A 23,247-nucleotide genomic window follows, 5' to 3' on the forward strand; every position below is an offset into this window, starting at 1 on the left:
TGTGTGTGTGTGTGTGTGTGTGTGTGTGTGTGTGTGTGTGTGTGTGTATCTTGTGTGCTGGAATATAGTAGGTGCTTATCCTTTGCTTAATTAAATTTAATAGAATTATTTAAGGGGATTTTTGAATCCCAAACTAATTCAATGCAACTTCTACTGACTGCCAAGAGGAGCTTTCACTGTGTATGCTTTGGTTCATTTGTAGCCTTCAGCATTTGAGAGGCCTGGGGTGAACCTGAGATTTGGCAGATCTCAGAAGGGGTAGCTAATACTCATCATCTCTGTGCAATGCATCTCCTGGCTTATGGAGTCTCTCTTAATCATTTAAACCTGTTCCTGAGACTGATCTCAAACCAACAGAGTCAAAAGAAACTTTAAATCCATTCATAATGAAAATTGACGAAGTTTGTATGAGACAAAAAAACTTAATTTTAAATGAAACACAGGTCTTTGCAGTGAGGCATACTTAAAAATGGGAAAGCTGGGCCTTTTTTCAATTTGGGAACTTTTAATGTTATGATTTATTACATTGCTCAAATTTCTTTAAAAAAAAGGTACATTTTACCTAATGGAGCAACTTATGGTAGGGAAAATCCCCACTTTAAAATACATAAGCATCCTGGTACAAATAAGCCTTCCAAATTGTCTTCTAAGCCAGTGGTAAATTAATATTGACTAATGGTGTATCTTATGATTATAAAAGAAAATATCTAAGTCATTAATACTTAGTGTTTTGTATCATATGTCACTGGAATTGCCTTTGACTTTGAAAATGCTAATCTTTCTCACTCAGAAAATTTGTAAATTATGCATTCACTTTACAAATTCAATATTTATTTAGTGTATACCGTATGCAAACAAGAACATGGTTAAAAAGATAAAATAAATATTTTAAATAAATGTACAAAGAGGCTCAAGATATGAGAGATTGCTTCCAGTTGTCAGTAGGCAGAAGTGGGGGATTAGGAGGGATTTCAGAAGTGTGAGAGTATATCCAAAGATATGGAGGTGAGAAAAGTGGAGTAGAAGGGAATAGCAAGTAGTCTGATATGGTTGGAATAGAGATTGCATGAAATAAAGAATGGAAATGTAGGATGTAGTCAGATTAAAATTAGTCCTTAATAATGGCATTGGTGTGATGAATATATTTTATAGAGAACAGTAGACATAAGAGCAGTTGAGAAGTCACTATAAGAATACAGTGAAGAGTTAGTGCTAGTTCAAATTTTCTTGGTGGCAGTAGAAATGGAAAGGAGGGGATAGGTACAAGGAGTATTTCAGAGATTGAGTTAATAGGGATTGGCCACTGATTTATTGTGGGTAATGAGGAAATGAAAGGACTTAAGAATGACTCCAAGTTTTTAAAACTAGATAACTGGTAGAATGTTGGTTTTAATCAACAAAAATGGGAAATTTGGGAAATCAGCAAGTCCAATCAAATTTGAGTAATTGGCCAGAAATCTAAATTTCAAGTGAATAACTTGAATTTATGTGTATATGTATATATGTATATATATGTGTGTGTGTATGTGTGTGTGTATATATATATATATATATATGTATAACTAGAGCTCAGAGTAGTGGTCAAGGTTTCAGATTCAGACTTGGGAATCATATTTATGAGGTTATAATTGTAGCTATTGGAATGGCCAAGATTCAATGAGGGTGGACAGTGGGGGAGTAAGAGACAACAAAGGAGAGAAAGACAGAAATACAGAGAGAATCAATGATTACAGTTTAAGGGGAAGTGGGGGTGGGGTGGGGATAGTGAAGAGAGTAAACAATTAGGCAGAGAAGTTTTAGGAGAATGAAAAATCTCGAGTCTAAGGAGGATAGAATATCAAGAAGGGCATAGTAAAGACTACTTTATAAGGGTGAAACTGATCTTTCTCAAAGCATAGTAAAGTAGTGGGATCCACCCAGCCATGTGCTGGATCAAACTCAAACCAGCTTTTGAGAGGTGAATGTTAAATTTTCAACATGAACATTTACATCAGAAACTAGTAAACCCTAAAATCAGGGATTGATTTATTATTTTGTTGATTTTCTAGGCTTAACAAATTGATGGAATGGATATTAATAATGCATATTAAACAGTTTAAAATGTGCCGTGCATTTTTCCCCCCTCTTTCCTTCAGAGAGCCTATTGTTAAAAACTTCCAAGTACACCTTTGATTTGACCTGGGGACTGAGAAATGGGTTGTGAGAAATTAGAGGCACAACGTATAGGCTACTCTTTTCAGAAATTAAGCAATAAAGGGGATAGAAAACTATCTTGAGAATGTAGTAGCATTAGGGAGAATTTTCTTCAAGTAAGCAAGAAATCCGTAAATGAGGGAGATTTTTAAAAAAATGAGAAACATGATGATCAGTACAGCAAGGTCTTAGAGAAGGTGAGGTGGAGATAAGTTATAGTGTACAATCAAGCAGTTTAACATTATAATAAAGTTTCCTGATATTCTGAGAGAAAATATAATTTTAAATAGGATAAAGACAAAACAAAACAAAAAACATTGAAGTTTTGAGATGTGAAGGTGCATTGAAAGAAATATGTATGACCTCAATTTATTGTTCAGTTGTTTCAGTCATGTCCAACTCTTTGTGACTCCATTTTGAGTTTTCTTGGCAAAAACACTGGAGTGGTTTGCCATTTCCTTCTTTAGCTCATTTTACAGAAGAGGAACTGAGGCAAACAGGGTTAAGTGACTTCCTCAGTCACATAGATAGTAAGTATTTGAGGCCAGATTTCAACTCAGGAAGATGTGTCTTCCTAACTTTGGGTCTAGCACTGCCCTACCAGGATGCAAACTTCTCAGTAAATCAGGAGTTGGTGTTGGGGGCAGGAGGAAGGGGAGGGGAGGGAGTGTACTAAGGGATTGAGAAAGGAACAAAATACTCCTCTTGCTGCCTCACCAACTTGACACTTGTTGGTTGGGTACTCAAGATCCTCTGTGAGTCCATATTCCTAAATATATGTGTGCCGGTCCAAACCGCGCACACTCTTTCAACCAATTCAGCCAACCAGGGTCATACTCACCGTATCATCGGAGGCCACCCGGGTAAAACCAGAAACGAGCCGATCGGGGGTGCAAAAACCTGAACTTTATTCATTAATCATCACAGCAAGGCCAGGCAGCAAAGCACACGGGTGGGCAGGAACAAAAGCCGACTCCTCCCCCCCCCCAGCTCTTTTTAGTACCTTCTTCGTCACTCCTCCTCAGCCCGCCCATAGTGACTCGTTGAGGATCAAATATCAAAAAAGGGATGTCCAGCTAGTGTCCAGACAAAGGGAGCATACGTGGCACAGGAAGTGGGTCCCAGAGATTTGGAAGGAGGCGTGAGGGATTCGTGCATAGACAACGGAGAGTACACGTGATGCAGGAAGTTGGGTCTAGATGGGGGGGGGGGGGGTGTCTGGGGTCCATGCTACATCTAGGGACCATAGTGACTCAGGAAGTCAGGTCCAGATACCCGGGAGAGGTGTCTGGGGTCGGCGTAGTACCTAAAGAAGGAGGCTAGACAGAGAGAGTTCGCTCTCTGCCATCCCCCTCCAAGCGGTACAGTCCTTGCCTAGGGAACGCGTGCTCTGGCCACTTCCCTGTACCCTGCTTCCTCCCCAGCCTGTCACAGCTCCATCCAGCACCGCTCCAGTCTCGGGAGCGTGAGCTCCGGTTACCTCTCTGACCCCAGATCTCATCACAGTACGCTACAACTCTGCCCAGCACCGCCTCTGCCTCGGGAGCAAGAGCTCCAGTTACTTTCTGGTACCCAGTTTCCGTCCCATGTTGGCACAACCCCCATCTGGCAGTAGCTGGCATCAAACAGTCCCTCACATATATGGTTCATGAATTCCTGTTGGTGTGATTTTATTTCACTGTCAGTCAGTAAACACAATTAACCCAAAACAAAGAGGAAATTTTAAGAACAATAATAACAGAAGGTTTGCTCCATAAACCTCCGGCAAACTTTCCTACAGATATACATAGTGCCAGTGAGTATGCCTAGGATACGCTGGTAGAAAGCTATCCATGTAAAGAACATTTATGGCCAAGCAGCTCAAGCTTCTGTCCCTACAGGGGAAGTCAACAGGTAGGAAGTGTTTACAGGGTACTCTTTACCTATAAACAGCATCTCTGCTGGGCAGCTTGCTGACATGGGCTCCTTGGGACCAGTCTTCTTCAGAGTTTGGCAACTGACTATTTAGGATAGTTCCTACTAGGTAATTATTACTAGGTCATTTCTCTCAAATGTATAGATGACTCTTCTCTGCTATCTGAAATACTTTTCACCTGTCTCCTGGTTTCTCTTTGGGCTTCCTCCCTGTTAGTTTTGTTTTTTTTTTTTTTTTTTTTTGTCAGCTATTTGGCTAGTAGATGCACTAGTAAGATGGTCAGGCTTTTGAAAGGGAGGAAAGAAATCTCATCCTCTCAAAAGTTGGGGAGTTAGGGTTATTTATCATTTCTTTTATAGCTAATTTTTTCTGCTTCCAAGAATCACACTCCATGGAGCTGTCTTGACTATTCCCCAAACAGCAAACTTGCTTTTTTCAAAGACCACCAGGGGCATGGATGATTTTACTTATCAATTTCAAACTACATTTTAATTCCATCAAGATTGGTCCAAAAACTTCTTCATTTCTTTGAAAAGTATAAGAAATAGTGTGATACCCTCTTATGCTTCATTTGAAACGTTCACCATTTTGTTTTTTTCACTTATTCCATACATCACGTGATTATATCAACTGGGTTGGGTAGGGGGATTATTGATCAGAGGTATCCTGACAAACTCTATCTTCCTGAAATGTTATTTGTACGTTATTAGCATTTTGTTGTACAATCACAAGGGCTTTTAAAAGATATTCTGGTAACAATGGGGATGTTGGAGTTATGGTACTGAGCAAAGGATTTCTGGAGCTTCTTTCCTTTGCAGGGGCATTTAATTCACCTTACTGTGCCTCTATCTTCATACTTGCTTAGGAAAAGAATTGTGGCAGCTAGGTAGTGCAGTGGATAGAGTAGTAGCCTTGGAGTCAGGAGGACCTAAAGTTCAAATCTGACCTTAGACACTTGATACTTACTAGCTGTGTGACACTGGGCAAGTCACTTAATCCCAATTGCCTTGCCAAAAAAAAAAAAAAAAAAGAATAATAAAGGAAAAGAACTGTTGTATAATACACCATATACAGATGTCATCGGGAGTCAAACATTTTGCTCGCTAAGCCCTTAAAATCTAGTGATATTCATAATAATACTACTAATAAAATGAACCATAAAAAAATAAAAATTGCTGTAAGTGGGTAACACTAAAACTGGTCCATTCCAAACAGTCACCAACTTTGATGTGAGATATGCTTGCTGTGTAATGTGGAAAAAGTGGTTGGAGAAAATCTGCTGTTTAAGCATCGGTAACACAGACATCTTTATCGTTTAGGAAGCAAAATACACCCATTAGGGAATCACTCCATCATTTCTAAAAGTGAATGAAAACATCCTGATGAAATACAGGATGAGTGCAAACAGACTACACCCTTCCTATTTCAGCAATGAGGAGCTGTTAAGAGCCAACCCCTCCTCCCTACTGACATCCATCCAGTTTACTGAAGTTCTTTAGTTGGCTAGGAAACTGTCTGTATCTGAGCTGCTGCTAAGCATGCCACCGTTGAGTCACTAGCTGAAAAGCCCACAGGCTTGTCAGTTGCTTTCCTTTCCTTTTTGTGGTCTGAGGGAGTGAACAAAAAAAAGAAAGAAAGAAAAAGAAACTTTCCTCCTGTCATGTTTCCCTTTTCATCTTTGAGTCATTGCCTCCACCCCTTCCTCACTTTATTTCTTCCAGCTTTTAATTATCACCCTTCTACTAACCCATCCCTTGCTAATCTCAGGAGCTTTTTAAAAGGAGGCTTGCTCACCAAATTTGCCTTGCCAAGTCCTCATGTGGAAAAAAATAATAATCTTTCTCTCTCCTTCCAGCTGCCAAATGTCATTATGAGTCATATTTTTTACTCAATTGACAGAAACACTTAATATAAAAACTGTCCTTTCCCAGAGCTGCTTCTTAGCTAACACTCCTTTGCCATTGACTTAAAATAAATGATAAGATACAGTATCCAACCAGAGTAGCATACCTGGCTGTTGTGCCAGCTGTATGTAGACTTTTTGTCTCTGTTATATCTGGTGGAAGCAATCAAATCAAAAGTTTGGCAAAAAAAAAAATAAAGAAAAGTACATGTTAGTAACCTTGCTTGTTCCATCTTAAGAGTTCATGGGAAGTTACTCACATCCTGAATAGAGTTGAGTTGTATATATTAAGTCAGTAATTAGGTAACCAAAATTGCTCACTCATATCCATTAATGTTAAAGGTTTAGGTTACTTGTCAATTAAAGGGAGACTCTTCTTTTTTAATAGTCTCAATATATACATGTTCCCTGTATTCACAGTCTTAAGGAATATAGAATGAAAGCCCCTTGAGATCAGAGACTGAATTTTGGTCTTTGCTTCCTTTAATGCCAAAAATGATGCCTGACACAGTATGTTTTTAATAAGTGGCTGCTGAATCATTGAAGGAAAATTCCATTTTATCATTTAATCATGTGTATTTATGCTATTTTGTTTGTCTTTCATCATGGAAGGATTAAGATTTCCTCAAAACATCTACTTTTCTGGAATACCATTTGTTCTAAAAACCAACCCCATGTGTTGCATAGGAAAATTAGCTTCAAAAAAAGAATAATCATAATAGTACTGTTTCTGTGATGTAGAAGATTATAATTTCTATATATGTGTGAGGAATTGTGAATATGTCAGCTTGATTTGCACTTTCATATGCATTTTTATCTATAATATACTGGGAATCATTCATAGAAGCTACCACCAAGCTAAATCAGCTATGAGCATGTTGGGAATGGGGGACTGAGACTGGATTTCAACATACCTCTTTTATCATCTCTTAATATGTAGTGTATAGATGTTACGGAAATGCTTGTTTTGTTTCTTAAGTTCAGAATAACAAAATTCAAAAAAATTAAATATATATTGTTGATTTAAAGCATATTAAACATGTAATTAAATTTTCCTTAACTGTGTGTGTGTGTGTGTGTGTGTGAATATCCTTTATGGGTCTATTAATTTCAATAAACAGCCCTATTTGGTATTAGATAGAATGAAACTAAACTAGGAAGCTGATTGAGGACTAGTTTAGCTTAGTTTGAAAAGCCTTACCACCAGATGCTCAGCCACAAGGTGATGTGTTTTGGTTTTTTTTAACCGCACAATTCACTGAGACTATTTAATAAGGTATAAAAGTTGAGAGTTGTACTGGCGGAGAGGTTATTCATCCAGATGAAATTGTGGATTTTTTCCCCTTCAATGGGGCCATTATTTCATCAATATGTGATAGGGACTGGACCTATAATTTCATTGATATAAGGAATTTCTGATTAAAGGAACTTCTTCAACCAAAGTAGGTCAGCACCTTCTCTTCAAGTTACGGTCTCAGAAAGGTGCCTCAAACACTGACCGTTAATCAGTTTGGCCAGGATAAAACAGTTGGTAGGTATCAGAGGCAGTACCTGAGCTTGGGTCTTTCTTGGGATCAAGTTTCTATCAGCTACCTTTCTTCACCCATATGGTATTGGAAACAACAATATTACAATAATGAAACTAGGGCAGATTTCAATGCATTCTTACCTTTTTTATCTTATGGGAATTTTGTCCATATTCTCCTATACTTAGAGGCCACCTAAAGGGCTCAATTCTTTCATTTAGACCTTTTTAACAGTGCACATGTACTAGTGTTAACAAAAAGGAAGACTAAGAGTGAATTTTTCCATCCCTGGTTTCAGGTACTTAGCTCATTAAGGTGCTAAGGTTTAAAGATGAGAGAAGAGCTAGAGTATGGAACACTGAAAAGAGTACTGGAACTGAAGGTTAGAGGATCTGGGTGCAAATTCAAATGCTGACACTTGTTACTTATATAACTGAGCAGATTGCTTAACCTTTCCAGGCCTCAGTTTACTTTGAAGTATAATAAAACAGTTGGAACTAGTCAGTCCTAAAGGGTCCTTTCTATTTCTAAATCGATGATTCTATGATAATGAATACAGTATGGTGATTATTTATTATTTTTTATTTGACATACAATTCTGTTGTACTTTTAAGATATGTATGTTATAGATTTCAATAATTTCTTAGTTTTAAACAAAATATGAAGACAATTCTACATGTAGATTTTTAAAACAAGCACATTAGAAACTGAGGTTGAGAGCGACTAAATAATTTACTTAGGATAACAGAGCTTTAAAATTTTTGAGGCAGGTTTTAAACCCAGTTTCTCTTGACCATCAAATCCATTGCTCTATTGATTATGCCATATTGCTTTTATTAACCTAGTGATGAGCCTCTTAAAATACAGGTAAGCTAAAGCTCAGATTAGATACAGACACATAAATATACACATCTAGGTGTACAAATCCACATAAACCCACATAAACGCATAAACTACATATATACCTTACCACTGAAATCACACTAAAACTCTTTATGGTTTTTCAGGTGAGCAAGAGTTTGTCCTCTGCTGGCATAATCATGGATTATCATGGGTCTCTTTCATAGAAAGTGACCATTAGAATAGGACTTTAATAAGGAAAGGTAGTAAGTATGATCCCCATTTTATATATACAAAGAATGGAACAACATAAAGTAGAAAGAACTCTATGCTATGAGTTAGGATGCTGGAAGGTCCACCCAATAGAAACATTATTATCTTGGGGGAAATAACTTAACCTCTCTCTCCTTAAGTATTCTCCTTCACAACATTAAGTAGTTAGACTAGAAGATTTCTGTAGTTCTTTCTAGTTGTAGAATTCTTCCATTTTTATGAGGAATGTCTTTTATGTAGTATCTTTTATAAGGACATAGAACTAATAATCAGTGGAGGAGGAACTTCTAAACTGCAATTGAGCACTTTTTCCATTACGTGATACTGGTCAAAGGGATGACATCCACAATGAAGAAGGCTGTTAAGTTTATCCCATTCAAAGATTAGTTAAAGGAACTGGGATTGTTTAGCTTGAATAAGAGATGACTTAGGGAAAATATGGAAATTATCTTTAAGCATGTAAAGAACTTTCATATGGATGAATCACTAGCATTCTTCATTACCACATGTGACAGGATGAGGAACAGTTTCAGAGACACAGATGTTAGCTCAATTTGGGGATGTAGGGGGGAGGGAAACTTCCCAGTAATGCCAGCAATCCAATAGTATAATGGGCTGCCTCAGGTAGGAGTGAGTTCCCTCTCCATGGAGAGTCTTCAAAAGAAGACAAATGAATAATGTAGAAGAAACCTTTGATCTGTTATAGAACTAAGTAGCCTCTAAGTGCCTTTGAACTTTTTTTCTACTAGTACATTATTATTCCCCTTTAAAACATGGAAACTAACTAATCAAGATCATATAAAAATTAAAAACAACAATAACTGAATCTTACATCTCTAGTTTAACATTTTTTTAAACTAGATTAGTCAGTCAACAAGCATTTATTAACTACCAACTATGTGCTGAGAATTGTGCTAAGTCATGGGGACACAAAGAAATGCAAATGGTAGTTTGTGCTCTCATGGAGTTCACAGTGTAAATGTCATAATGTTTGTTCTAAATCTTTAAAAACATGGTCATAGCATTAAAGTATTAATTTAAAGCTTTCAGAGTAAGAAAGAAGATATTTGGAATTTTAAGAAAGTAAAGAAAAAATTAACATAAGTATTTAAAACTTAATTTAGCGAATGTTAAGAGAATTTGCAAAGTTAAGAGAATATGCAATCTCTTGGATTTGTAAAAAGTTTAAACCTAAACATACTGGGAAATAACATCAAATAGACAGGTACTTTAAATTCAGGGTTTTTTTTTTTGGTGTTAAGCCCTTGCTGCGGGTTGCTTTTAAGACAGCTATACTCCTGTGAACTTAGTGTTACCTTCAAGGGAAATGGTAATAGGCCAGTATTAAAAACATGAGCTCTTATTATGTACATGGTAGGAATCAGAATGATAACCTTTCTCCTATCTAAGATAAATTTTAGTAATAAGCTCAGGGAAATGGGTACATGATTTAAACATAAAGGGTGATACAAAAAGCAAATCATGAGAACCAGAAATAGTTTAGCTGTCAGATCAATGGAAAAGGGAAGAATTTATGAACAAATAAGAGATAGAAAGCATTGGTAGATGTAAAATGTACAATTTAGATTATATTGAATTAAAAAAAAGCTTTTGCGCAAACAAAACCAATGCAACCAAGATTAGAAGGAAAGCAGAAAATTAGGGGAAAAAATTTATAGCAAGTGTCAGTGATAAACGCCTCATTTCTCAAATATATAAAGAACTGATTCAAATTTATAAGAATGCAAATCATCTCCAATTGATAAATGGTCAAAGGATATGAATAGACAGTTTTCAAATAAAATAATTAAAGCTACCTATAGTCATATGGAAAAATGCTCTAAATCACTATTGATTATAGAAATGCACATTAAAATAACTCTGATATACCACTTCACACCTATCAGATCAGCTAATATGACAGAAAAGGAAAATGGTAAATGTTGGAGGGGATATGGAGAAAATGGGACACTAATGCACTTTCAGTAGAGTTGTGAACTGATCCAGCCATTCTAGAGAGAAATTGGAACTATGTCCAAAGGGCTATAAAAGTGTGCATACCCTTTGACCCAGCAATACCACTACTAGGTCTGTATCCCAAAGAGATTAAAAAGAAGGGAGGGGGGAGAGAACCAATTTGTACAAAAATATTTATAGCAGCTCTTTTTGTAGTGACAAAGAATTGGAAATTGATTGGCTGAATTGGGTAATGGCTGGACAAGTAGTAGTATATGATTATGATGGCATTTTACTGTGCCATAAGAAATGATGGGAAGGCTGATTTCAGAAAACAAACCTGGAAAAACTTAAATGAACTGATACAAAGTGAAGTGAGCAGAACCAGGAGAACATTATACACAGTAACAGCAACATTGTACAATGATCAACTTTCATAGACTTGGCTTTTCTCAGCAAAACAATGATCCAAGAAAATTCCAGAGGATTCATGATGAAAAATGCTATCCACCTCAAGAGAAAGAACTGATGGAATATAAATTCAAATCAAAGCACATTTTTTTTCACTTTCTATATTTTTTATGGTTCCCCCCTCTCAATTCTCACCCCCTGCCCTGGTCTTTCACTCTATGTCTTCTTTCATGACATGACTAATATGGTAATATGTTTCACATGATCGAACATGTCTAACCTATATCAATTCGCTTACATCTCAGAGAGAAGGGAGTTGAGGAAGGGAGAGAAAAACTTTGGAACTCAAAAATTTTTAATGAATTTTAAAAATTGTATTTACATGTAACTGAGGAAAAATAAAATATTATTAAAAAAAATAAACTCAGGGAGCTGAAGCCAGTTTCAGCTATTTATTTTAACTTTGTTTCTCATCGAGCCACATATCAAAATTGTAATCTATTTGGATAATCAACCTAATGAAACAAATAAAGTTCACACTACTTTCATGGACATTATAAAAATCATTAAAATATTTAAAATACCATGCTAAAATTCTTGCATGTTATTTGTCAACTGTTTCTTCAATTAACAAATTAAAATCTCATAATAATAAATACTGTTTTGAAACATTTTATTAACAACCCAGCAGAACTCAATATGCTATGTGTATGACCCCAGAAGAAAGATTGTGGCCTTTAACTAATTTTTTTTTTTTGGTCATCACATTTTTATTGCCAATTTTTGCAATTCTACTTCCTCTTTGCTTTGCCTGCAACCAAGACTCTAACTAGAGCACTTGGCCCTGGGGATCAATCTTGAGCAGGCCAACTAAAGGAAAACTTCCTGTCTGGCTCTGTGCTTCAGCTGTATTCTGCTAGAATTCACTTATACATATGACACATGGCCATTTCAAACTGAATAAGCTTTAGAAAAAGTATTTTGCTTTATGGAAATATCTGTTGATTCTTAAAAGCTATTGATGTTTTTAAATGTTCTATACAGAAAAAAAGAAAAGAAAGAATGCTTCTATATTTCATTGAAAAAAGAATGTAACCTTGTGAGTATTATTTCATTCTTATTATTTGCATCCCACTAACATAGTGCCTTGACAAAAAGAAGGTGCTTTATCAGTACTTATTGATTGATTGTTGAATATAAAACATATACAGCTTAAAAAAACCCTCTGAATTATGATCTCACATGTATGAACAAAAGTAATAAAGCAATGCCGATAAGATTGCAGAAAAATAAATACATTCATTCATCTCGTCATTGGTTGAATTACAAATTAATAAAGATTTTTTTTAAATAATCTGGAAGTACATAGTAAAAGTTACAAAAATAATCATACTATTCAATCTAATAATTCCATTATTGTTAACACATTTTGAAAGCACTCTTAAAAACAAATTACTAATTCAACAATTTTCATAGCAGTGTCATTTTCAATTGTGAAATAACAGAAACCTTGAGGAAGCTTAAATATAAAGCAATAGGAAGTGATTAACTACATTGTGGTGTATTAATGCATTTTTTTTTCACTTAGACCTGTGATTTCATGAGTGTATTCATCAATATGGGGAGTTTCATAAGGAGAGTCTCTCAGTCCGTTAAGGTCAACAATTATTCTATAGTCTTAGGGAGTTGGTTGGAAGTATTGAGAAGTTTTGTGACCTGTCCGGGATGCAAAGCCAATTTGTAGCAGAGGTGGGATGTGAACCCAGCCCTTCCTGATTCATTATGCCACAACTCCCATACAAGTCTAATGCAATTAAGGTTGACAGATATGATGAACATAAACCAATTGTCAAAAGACCCTGTGAAATCATGCAAAGTGAAAAAGACAGAACAAGAAGAAATAGAATTTTTAAAAAAGTATCCACACTTGTGGTTTAATTGGTGTAAGAAGTTCCTGATAGTTTCTCTATCAAAATGTAGACTGGCAACTATTTTTTAATTCATAGTTTTATTGTGGGGGCCTCTGAGAGGTGCCAAAATTGCCCAGGGTTACATAGTCAATATATGTCAAGGGCAAGACTCAAAACTGATGTCAAACAATAAGATCTTCTGATCTTTGAGGCCTGTACTCTATCCATAATGCCATACTACATCTCACTGTAACTATCTTAAAAGAAAAAGTGAATGTGAATAAATGGACAGAAAAATAATACTAAAAGAGACAAATGAAAAAGGCATACTATTTTATTTGTTGAATTTCACAAAATATGAATACTTTGAAAACCCCATTTAATTGGTTAAATTAATGTTTAACATTAAGTTTATAATAAATCTTTTTTTAAAAAAGGATGGTACTATAGCTATCTTTTCTTTTTCTTATATCTATCTATCTGAGTTATTAATTCTAGCAATTAATTCTCATCATACACTTAATTTTATCTCAATGGAATTATATGTGGAATGACACATCATGATTACAACCCAATTTAGAGTTAATTTGTTCAATATAACATCATATACCTTAACTTGTGACCTTTGACATTGGAGGATTGAACTTGTTACTAAATGGACTTTAGCACTATATTCTATTTTCTGCATGGCTTAGTTCCATCTTTTATATTAGAAATCCTTTCAAATATTTATTGTACAGCAATAATTGGTTAAAATTAAGGTTTATTTCTTAAATTAATTGGGACTTCAATTCTTTAATCTATCCTTTTAAGTTTTAATTTCTCCAAAAGCATGATTCCTAGCCTGAAATATATTTTCTGGTTTGAGAAATCATACATGTTTGACTTACTGAATATAGATAGAGAGAGATATATAAATAGAAGAGAAACAGCATATCTATCTATCCATATATCTATCTATATGATGTGTGTGTATTTTTCAACATATGATAGCTATTAATTGATCCTATAAATAAACAAGAATAAATTTCTCAACCTATAGGAAGAGCATTTTACTACTGTTAAGGATAGTGTTGTTGTTGTTTTTTAATGCACTGGGAAAATATACACAACAAAATAAAAACCTAGATTTGAAGAACTTCAGAGATGACCCAGTCTAGTCTATACCTGAGCGAGAATACTTTTTTATAAAAACGCCTGATAAGTCGTCTTTCAGTCTTTACTTGAAAATGACCAATGGTAGGAAACTCACTACCTATGAGACAGCCCATTTCACTTTTGGACTTGTTAGGATTTTATGTCCCTTCCATTAGGCCTAGAGATGCCTCTATGCAGTTTCTATCAATTAATTCTAGTTTTTCCCTTTGAGAAAAAATAGAATAGCTAGAGTCACTTTTCAACAAGTAAATTTTTCAGATATTTGATAATTGAATAATCTTATCCTTGTATACCATTTATTCTCAAAGTTGAACAACACCAGTTCCTCCAACTTATCTTTGGATGGTATGGTTTCAATAACTTAGAAGGCAAAGTCACATTATCAAATAAATCTCAAATCCTTTATATCATTTGCTGTAATTATTCTTTGAAATTCTTTAAAAAATGATGAAACTCCAAGAAGAAATAAAGTTTTCTTATTCTTAAGTGGTATGACATAATAGAACCAATACTAGACTTGGCTTCAATCAGGAATTTTGAGATAAAAACCTGGCTTCCTATCAGTGTATCTTTTATAAGTGATTCTACTTCTCTGGGCCTCAGTTTCCTCATTTGTAAAATGGGAAAAAAATCAAACTGTTAATTAGTACTCCACAGGGTTATTATGAATAGTGCTTTACAAAGCACCTATAATAGGTGCTTTGTAAAACTTAAAATGCTGTGTAAGGGTTGTTATTATTTTCTTTCAGTTGGAATAGCCAGGTCAATCATCTCATGATATTATACCACTTTTCATGTCATAGATGAAAAAGCATCAACTCAGAAGCCCATGTTGCAAGTTCAGCATATGACTGGGAATAGATCTTATCTCCTGAAACTCAACTACATGGTTCATTTCTTACATTTCTAAAGCAAAAGGAAAAAAAGGAGAAGAAAATAACTAAGTCAAAACTCTTTCTTTTCTTTCTTTTTAGTTTTTAACTTTCACTTTTATAAGATTTTGAGTTCTAAATTTCCTCCCCACTTTTCTGTTCTCCCCAAGATGGCATGTAATCTGATATAGGTTATTCATGCACAATCATATTAAATATATTTTCACATTAGTCATATTGTGAAAGAAGAATCACGGAAAAAAAAGAAAAAACGGAAAAACCACGAGAAAGAAAAAAAATAGAGAAAAGATTATGTTTTGATCTGCATTCAGACACCATAGTTCTTTCTCTGAATGTGGATAGCATTTTCCATCATGAGACTTGTAATTGTCTTAGATCATCCCATTGCTGAGAAGAGCTAAATGTATCAAAGTTGGTCATCTCACAATGTTGCTGTTACTGTGTGCAATGTTCTGGTTCTGCTCACTTCCCTCAGCATCAGTTCATGTAAGTCTTTTCACATTTTTCTGAAATCTACCTGCTCATCATTTCCTGTGGAACAATAGCAGTCCATTATATTCATATACCACATGGTCATCCCCTCAATTTACATTTTTTTTGCCACCACAAAAAGAGCTGCTGTAAAACTTTTTTACTCCTCCATGTAGGCCCTTTCCCCATTTTTATGATTCTTTGGGATGCAATCTGGGTAGTAATATTGCTGGATCAAAGGGTTTGTACAATTTTATAACCTTTTAGGTATGGATGCAAATTGCTCCCCAGAATGGTTGGATCAGTTCACAACTCCACCAGCAATGCATTAGTGTTCCAATTTTCCCACATCTTCTCCAACATTTATCATTTTCCTGTTTTGTCATGTTAGCCAATCTGATATGTGTGATGTGGTACCTCAGAGTTGTTTTAATTTGCATTTCTCCAATCAATAGTGATTTAGAGCATTTTTTCAGATGACTGTAGATAGCTTTAATTTCTTCATCTGAAAACTGCCTGTTCATATCCTTTGACCATTTATCAATGAGGAATGACTTGTATTCTTATTTGACTCAGTTCTCTATATATTTTAGAAATAAACCTTTATCAGAGACACTGGCTGTAAAAATTATTTCTCAGCTCTCTGCTTCCCTTCTAATCTTAGTTTTATTGGCTTTGTGCAAATTTTTTTTAATTTAATGTAATCAAAATTATCCATTTTGCATTTCAGAAAATTCTCTATCTTTTTTTGGTCATAACTTCTTAAATTCTTCATAAATCCAGCAGATAATCTATTTCTTGCTCTCCTAATTTGTTTATAGTATCACCCTAAATAGTGTCTAAATTGTGTACTCATTTTGACCTTATCTTGGCATATGGTATAAGATGTTGGTATATGCCTAGTTTCTGCCATACTATTTTCTGGTTTTCCCAGTAGTTTTTGTCAAATAGTGAGTTATCATCCCAGAAGCTGGAGTTTTTGGGTTTATCAAATAGCAGATTATTAAGTCATAGACCACTTTTGTACCTAACCTATTCCATTGATCCACTGCTGTATTTCTTAGCCACTACCAAGTAGTTTTGATTGCTGCTTTATAATACAGTTTTAGTTCTGGTATGGCTAGGTCACTTTCCCTTGCATTTCTTTTCTTTAATCCCCTTGATATTCTTGTAAGTCAGGTCTCTTGAAAAAAATTACAGTACAGCTTAAACTGTAGAAATATGTTATTTCTGTTTCTTTTATTTTTCAGAGACCATCTCTTGGATTGATAGTAAATGAAAAATAAAAACAACCATCAGCAAAGAAATAAAAAAAATTTAAATAAGCAAACAAAAGGCATAACCAATAAAAGATTCAAATCACATAATATTTATGTATTATATACTGTTGTGTATTTTATTTTAATTCTTCATAGTCACATTTAGAATTCTTTATCATATATCTTATTTTGTATATGCCTTCATGTATACATGTTGTCTCCCCTTATGGAATGTAAGCTCCTTGAAGGCAAGGACTGTTTCACTTCCTCTTTTATCTCTGTAGCCATAGTCCCAAGAATGTTGGAGGTAGTTAATAATTTATGACAGAAAATAAAACCTATTAGCAGAATTCAAAATGAAATGAAATAAACAGAAGCATTGATATTTATAGGTAATTTAAGCCTATTAAATAAACAATGATGAAAGTACTCCATGTAAACCAAAATTTGTACCTCACAGCAAAATTAACATGTCTGATAAATATTAAAATTAATTGAGAAAAAACTATGAAGAGATATAGGATGAAAAATAGGTGATCTAATTGGAATATATGGAAACTTTACCTTTCTATTAATAGTCATGATAGCAAGTAAGCCTTACTGTTCTAGAAACAAAAGATAGGGTGGGTTAGCATAAAACACATTGCAGTGGTTTTCCTCTTCTCTTCATACTCTGAATTTAATAGAAATGGTTGCTGCTTATCAAATTGCAAACAAACTCCAACTCCCATAGGTCCCAATTTTGAGCTAAGTCCCACCCAGTCTATGAAGCTAATGATTGACTTTTGAAAGTTTCTATAACTTTTGTCATGACCAGAACTCCTAAGTAGAATGGAATCTTTAAAAAGCAGGCCTTTTCCTAGACACAAGCTGCTAAAATGGCTTTCCTGAGGGTAAAATGAGAGGAAATCCTTGTATTTCCACTTTTCAATACTGTAGTTAAGAGGATTTTTTTTTTTAAGGAAGAAATAGCTTCTTCCTAGCAAAGCCAATAATTTACTAATATATTTTCTAACAAATAATTTTTTATACTTTTATACTTTAGACACAAACTAGCAAACGTGGTCTTACAGGTAACAGCCTCTTTTAAAAATATATTTGGGAGTATAAATTTAAATGAACAATAGAAGTCATCTCAATGATCTCATCTTTCAGATGAGTCAACTGAAGTTCACTTTTCCAAGGTCACTTACTTAAGTGGCAATTGTCAGAGGTATGATTTGAATGCAGGTACTCCAGACCAACATTCTTTTTTAGAGTGGTAGAGCAGTGAATTGAGTGCTCAGTTTGAAGTCATAGAGACCTGAGTTCAAATTCTGCATTAGTCATTTTCTTGATGCATAACTAAGTCAATTAAGATCTCTGTGCCTCAATTTTTTCATCTGCACCTATCCTTGGGTTGTTATGATGGTCAAATAAGGGCACTTGTAAACCTAAATGTAAGCTTAACCAGTCCTGCACAACCTGTACCCCGCCAAAGAATTTTGGGTGGCCTGTGAAAAATGTTGGACCCTCTATGTTTGTCACCAACCACCCAAAATCCTTTGGCTGGCCACAGGTTGTGCAGGCCTGGCCAAACCTATTGTTGTTAATGGTACTATTATTGTTGTTACCACTATCACTATTACTATATTGAATACCACCACAATCACCACTACCACTACTCTACTACCATAACTACTATCACCACCACCACCATTACCAGTAGTGCTACTAATACTACTGCTACTATGATGACAATTACAAGATTACAACTGCCTCTTTTGTGGTGATCTAGTCCTGCCCAGCTAAGAGCATTTGTATTCAACATATGACGGTCTTATTCATTAACATATGACCCATTTAGAGGGAATTAGAGGATCTCAATTAATTCTTAATTTAATATTTTGATTTAAAATTTCTCCTAATCATATACCATAGCCTTTGAGATCAACACTTGATGAAATATTTCAACATGATTCTATACTTATGGAATTGTCACCCCTATTCATATACATCAGTTGTTATTGTTGGTTTATTTTTATGATCCTGACGGTTTATTTGATATCAAGGGAAAAGAGGGGAGAACCTATAGATATAGATATATAGATATTTGCAAAATTATTCATAAAAATACTTTTAATAAAAATTGAGGGAAAAAAAACAGTCCTCATATGCATAAGGAAACATTTTTAGTTTTAGTATTTTTAGCTATTTGTGATTAGATTGTAATGAGTCCTAAGGGAGGGGCATACCCTTTCACGAATCTCTAATGAACTTTGTGGAAATGGAAAATTTTAAACTTACTTTGCCAAAATTATTTTCTGATTCTTATTTTTGACAGAGACTATTTTTTCCTTTCCTCTTCATAGCCTTGGAAAGAAATTATTTCTTGCTTCATTTTGCTCACCATCTCTTAACCAACCACCATTGAGTTCTGTTTCCTTTCCTTAAAGGCCACAATAGCTATTTTTGGCTGGAAATAGGCATTCTCACGTGTCATCATGTGCAATCTTGTCAGTGTTCTGCAAACATCCCAGTTCATGTTTTCCATTTACTCATGTTTTGTTAATTTGTCTTTTTTTACTGTTTGATTCCATGAGTTTATTCAAGGTCAGTAGGAGCAAGGGAAGAAAGATAAATGGATTGTTCTTTTTATTTAAATTATCCTTTTTTCCCACTTGGTTTGGCAATCAACATACTGACAAGCTGTTATTCTAATATATTGAAATTTATCACAAAAGGCTTATTTTTATTTTTTTCCTGTCAGTAAGAAATAGAAAAAACAAAACAAAAAACACTGTGATGGATTAAAACAGACCATCAATTACAACTTTCCTGGGGCAAAAAATAAGTTCACAAAAGACAGAATAAAGGAATACATACATATATATATATATATATATATATATATACACACACAGAGAGAGAGAGAGAGAGATATCTTCCCTAATTTCTCTATATCCACATCCATATCTATCTATTTATCCATCTATCTATCTATCTATCTATCTATCTATCTATCTATCTATCTATCTATCACCCATTTAAATTTCTGGTTCTACTTAACCAGTATAAGTCTCAGGATAACAAAATTAGCAACCTGAGAGGTAATTCAGAACACTAGCTTTTTCAAACTTTATAACAACTCACATTTACTTAGTCATGATAAGGTTTAAACAGGAGGTTCTCCACAAAAGTCTTCTAAAGTGAGAAGTAAAGTATATTTGCTTTGTTTTACAGGTAAGGAAATAGATGCTCAGAGATGTTAAGTGATTTATTCATGGTCACACAGCAAGTAATTTTCAGATTTGTTCATTCAACAACAATCATTTACCAAATAACTACTACACCAGAAAATGACTAAAACAAGTAGAAAACAATCCCTGGGGTCAAGTAGTTTACCATTTTATTAGATAGATACAACTTATAAAATGATGAGTATATACAGAATAACTTAAAGAGAGAGAAATCTTCCCATGTGGAGAATCAGAAAAGGCTTCCCAGAGAAAGTGCCATCTGAATTGAGCTATGAGGTAAGTGCAGAATTCTAAGAGGCCTAAATGAGGAAGGAGCATATTCTAATCAATGAGTATGGAGCCAAGGAGGGAGGACACAGACTGTGCAAATAAGATGGGGTTATGGTATGACAAGAGATTTCAAGTTTGGGAAGTACCAGTGGAATCTGTTTCCTGATTCCAAATTCAGGGTTCTTTCCTCTTTACCATCCTGCCTCTTTAAAATTCACATTCTAGGTGCAACTGACTAGAATATAAAATAAAATTTCTGCTCTCAGTGGCTTTCCCTTCTATGTGTCTGATCTTTGCTTCTCAGTCTCCTTGGCTGAAAGTTCATTCAAGTGATGCCCACTAACCTGCTAACTATGGCTGCCCCTCATTGATCAGTCTTGGGCCATCTTATTTTCTCCTATCACATTTGATTTGATCAGCTTTCATTATTTCAATTATCATCTCTATGCAGAAAAGACCAAAGCTATATATTACCTCTACATAGTTCCAGTTCCACACTACCAACTTCCTTTTGGACACCTTGAAATGTACTCCAGCTTTCTTGGGGCAGCTAAGTGGCACAGTGGATAAAGTGCCAGACCTGGAATCAGGAAGACCTGAGTTCAAATCTGGCCTCAGAAATTTACTAGCTGTGTGACACTGGGCAAGTCACTTAACCCTGTTTCCCTCAGTTTCCTCATCTGTAAAATGAGCTGGAGAAGGAAATGGCAAACCATTCCAGTATCTTTGCCAAGAAAACCCCAAATGGGGTAATGAAGAGTCTGACTGAAATGACTGAACAACATACTACTAATTATACAAAACACAATTCAACATAGCACATCCCATCCCAACAAAGAAATGCCTAGTAAATTTCCATCAGTGCTTGGGCAAATTTGCACCTCCATGAACCCAAAAGATTAAGGAGCACTTCTCCTACAAAGACCGGAACTCGGAAATTAACTTTCACCTTTCAATTCTCCACTTGTTCCCTTCTCATACTGACAATTGTATAATATGTTTACATTTAGCTCTTTATAGTACAGAAATTTGCTAGTCTGAAAGAGAGACAGTGTGATATAGTGGAAGGAATGCTGAAATTGTAATTGGTAAGGACTGATTTCAAATCCTCACCCTGGCTCTAGCTTTGGTGACCATGGGAGCCTTAGGTATTCCTATTTGTGATGTTATAGATGGGTTGTGATATGTGTTGGTTTGAGATTTTTTCCACACCAGTCAGGCTTCAGGCTATTTATAAATTCATTTTTAGATGCATATTCTCATATTTGTCTATTTAGCTAGATTGAAACATTACTTGTGTTTCTTCTAGATCCTATTCCCCTAATTCTGAACCTCTGTCTTTTGACTCTTCCTGAAATCCTCTTTAGTAATTGTCACAGAATAACAGGACGTCAAGGTTAGGAGGAATCACTGAGTCCATCTAGCCCAATCTACATGTTAATAAGTATAATTCTTTCTCATTCTCTGCACTCTTTGACTCAGCCCTAAATCTTTCCTTCCTTTCCTATTCAAACTTTCTTCACAGCCACTCAAAGGCCAACTAAGCAAAGTAATTGGACTGACTGGAGAATTTCCTTGATCTCACCTCTCCTCTGTTCCAGGCACCAAGCACCTAGCTCCTCCTTGCTTCTATCTTAGCATATTTATCTCTCTAAAATCAAACTAATCTCTATCATGGGCTTCCAATTATCTATACTTCAATTTCAAGATAATTTCATTCAATAAATATTTATTAAGTACTTACTATCATAGGTATGGATTACTCTGACCATCTCCCATTTTCTCTCCATTTCACAAGATGCTGAACAGAGCTGTAGAAAACCAAAAATGCATTTTGACTGGATCAACTACAAATGTATATTATAAAATATCAACTGGTCCCTCACTGTAGAAATATATTTCCACATATCCCCAAACAATTCACTCTCTCACTCACAGTAGCTTCATTATCACCTTTTGCTCCTCATTAAGTTTCTTAACACACCCTGTCTTCCATTCTTTCAGCTGGGTACTTCACATACTTCACTTTAAAAATTGAGGACCTTCACTGAGAGCTCCCTCTTTCTGCTTCCTCTTCCTCTCACACTACTCAGACATATCCCCCCACTCTCTTCTCCATCACTCATGTTTCCTCCTTTTTGCCAATACAAACTCCACTACATGTACCACTGATAAAAATACATTTTGTCTTCCTCAGTAAAATGCTTCCTCTATCATCTCCATTTTTTTCTTTGATCTTCAACATTTAACCATTTACTGTCTTGAGCTTCATGTCCTGTATGCATCTCAAACTCAACTTATCCATCATGATGAAAAATGCTATGTATCTCCTGAGAAAGAACTGATGGAGTCTGAATGCAAATCAAAGCATACTATTTTTCATTTTTTTGTGTTTTTTTTTGAGGGGGAGGGTCTATGTTTTCTTTCACAACATGATGTTTTTAATGATTGCACATCTATAACCTGTATCAATTGCTTATTGTCTGGGGGGGGGGAATAGAAGAAAGGAAGGAGGGAATTTAGAACTTAAAATTTAAAGAAAATATTAAAAATTGTTTTTACATGTAATTGGGAAAACTTATTAAACTGTAAAATAAAATAAAATAACTCCCCCCCCAAAAAAAACCCTCAACATGTCCAAAAGTGAACTGATTATCTTTTCTCTCAAAAACTCTTCACTTCTAAACTTCCTGATTACTGTTGAGGCCACCACCATTTTCCCAGTCCCCCAGACTCATAGCTGGTGTTGTCCTTGAATCTTCATTATCACTCACCCCCCATATCAAATCATATGCCAAGGCCTGAAGAATTCAATTTTGAAACAATTCGTGAATATATCTCCTTCTAGACTTTGATGCCACCACCATTCTGGTACAGAAACTTGTTTTCTCCATCTCCTATAGCCTAGACTATTGCACGGACTTCTCAGTAAATTCTAGTGGCTCTTTATTAACTCTAGGATCAAATATAAAATCCTTTGTGTAGTGTTTAAAGACCTTCATAATCCCTCCCCCTCCACACACACACACA

At 35.1% G+C, this 23,247-nt stretch overlaps 1 pseudogene; it reads right to left on the minus strand.

Moving 5' to 3' along the window:
• The window catches only part of LOC114037195, a 7,515-nt pseudogene extending 4,473 nt beyond the window's left edge, over window positions 1-3,042 (minus strand).
• Between the last annotated feature and the right edge of the window lie 20,205 nt (window positions 3,043-23,247).

Source organism: Vombatus ursinus, unplaced genomic scaffold (assembly GCF_900497805.2).
Source record: "Vombatus ursinus unplaced genomic scaffold, bare-nosed wombat genome assembly UNPS02010284.1, whole genome shotgun sequence".
Classification (NCBI taxonomy): Eukaryota; Metazoa; Chordata; class Mammalia; order Diprotodontia; family Vombatidae; genus Vombatus; species Vombatus ursinus.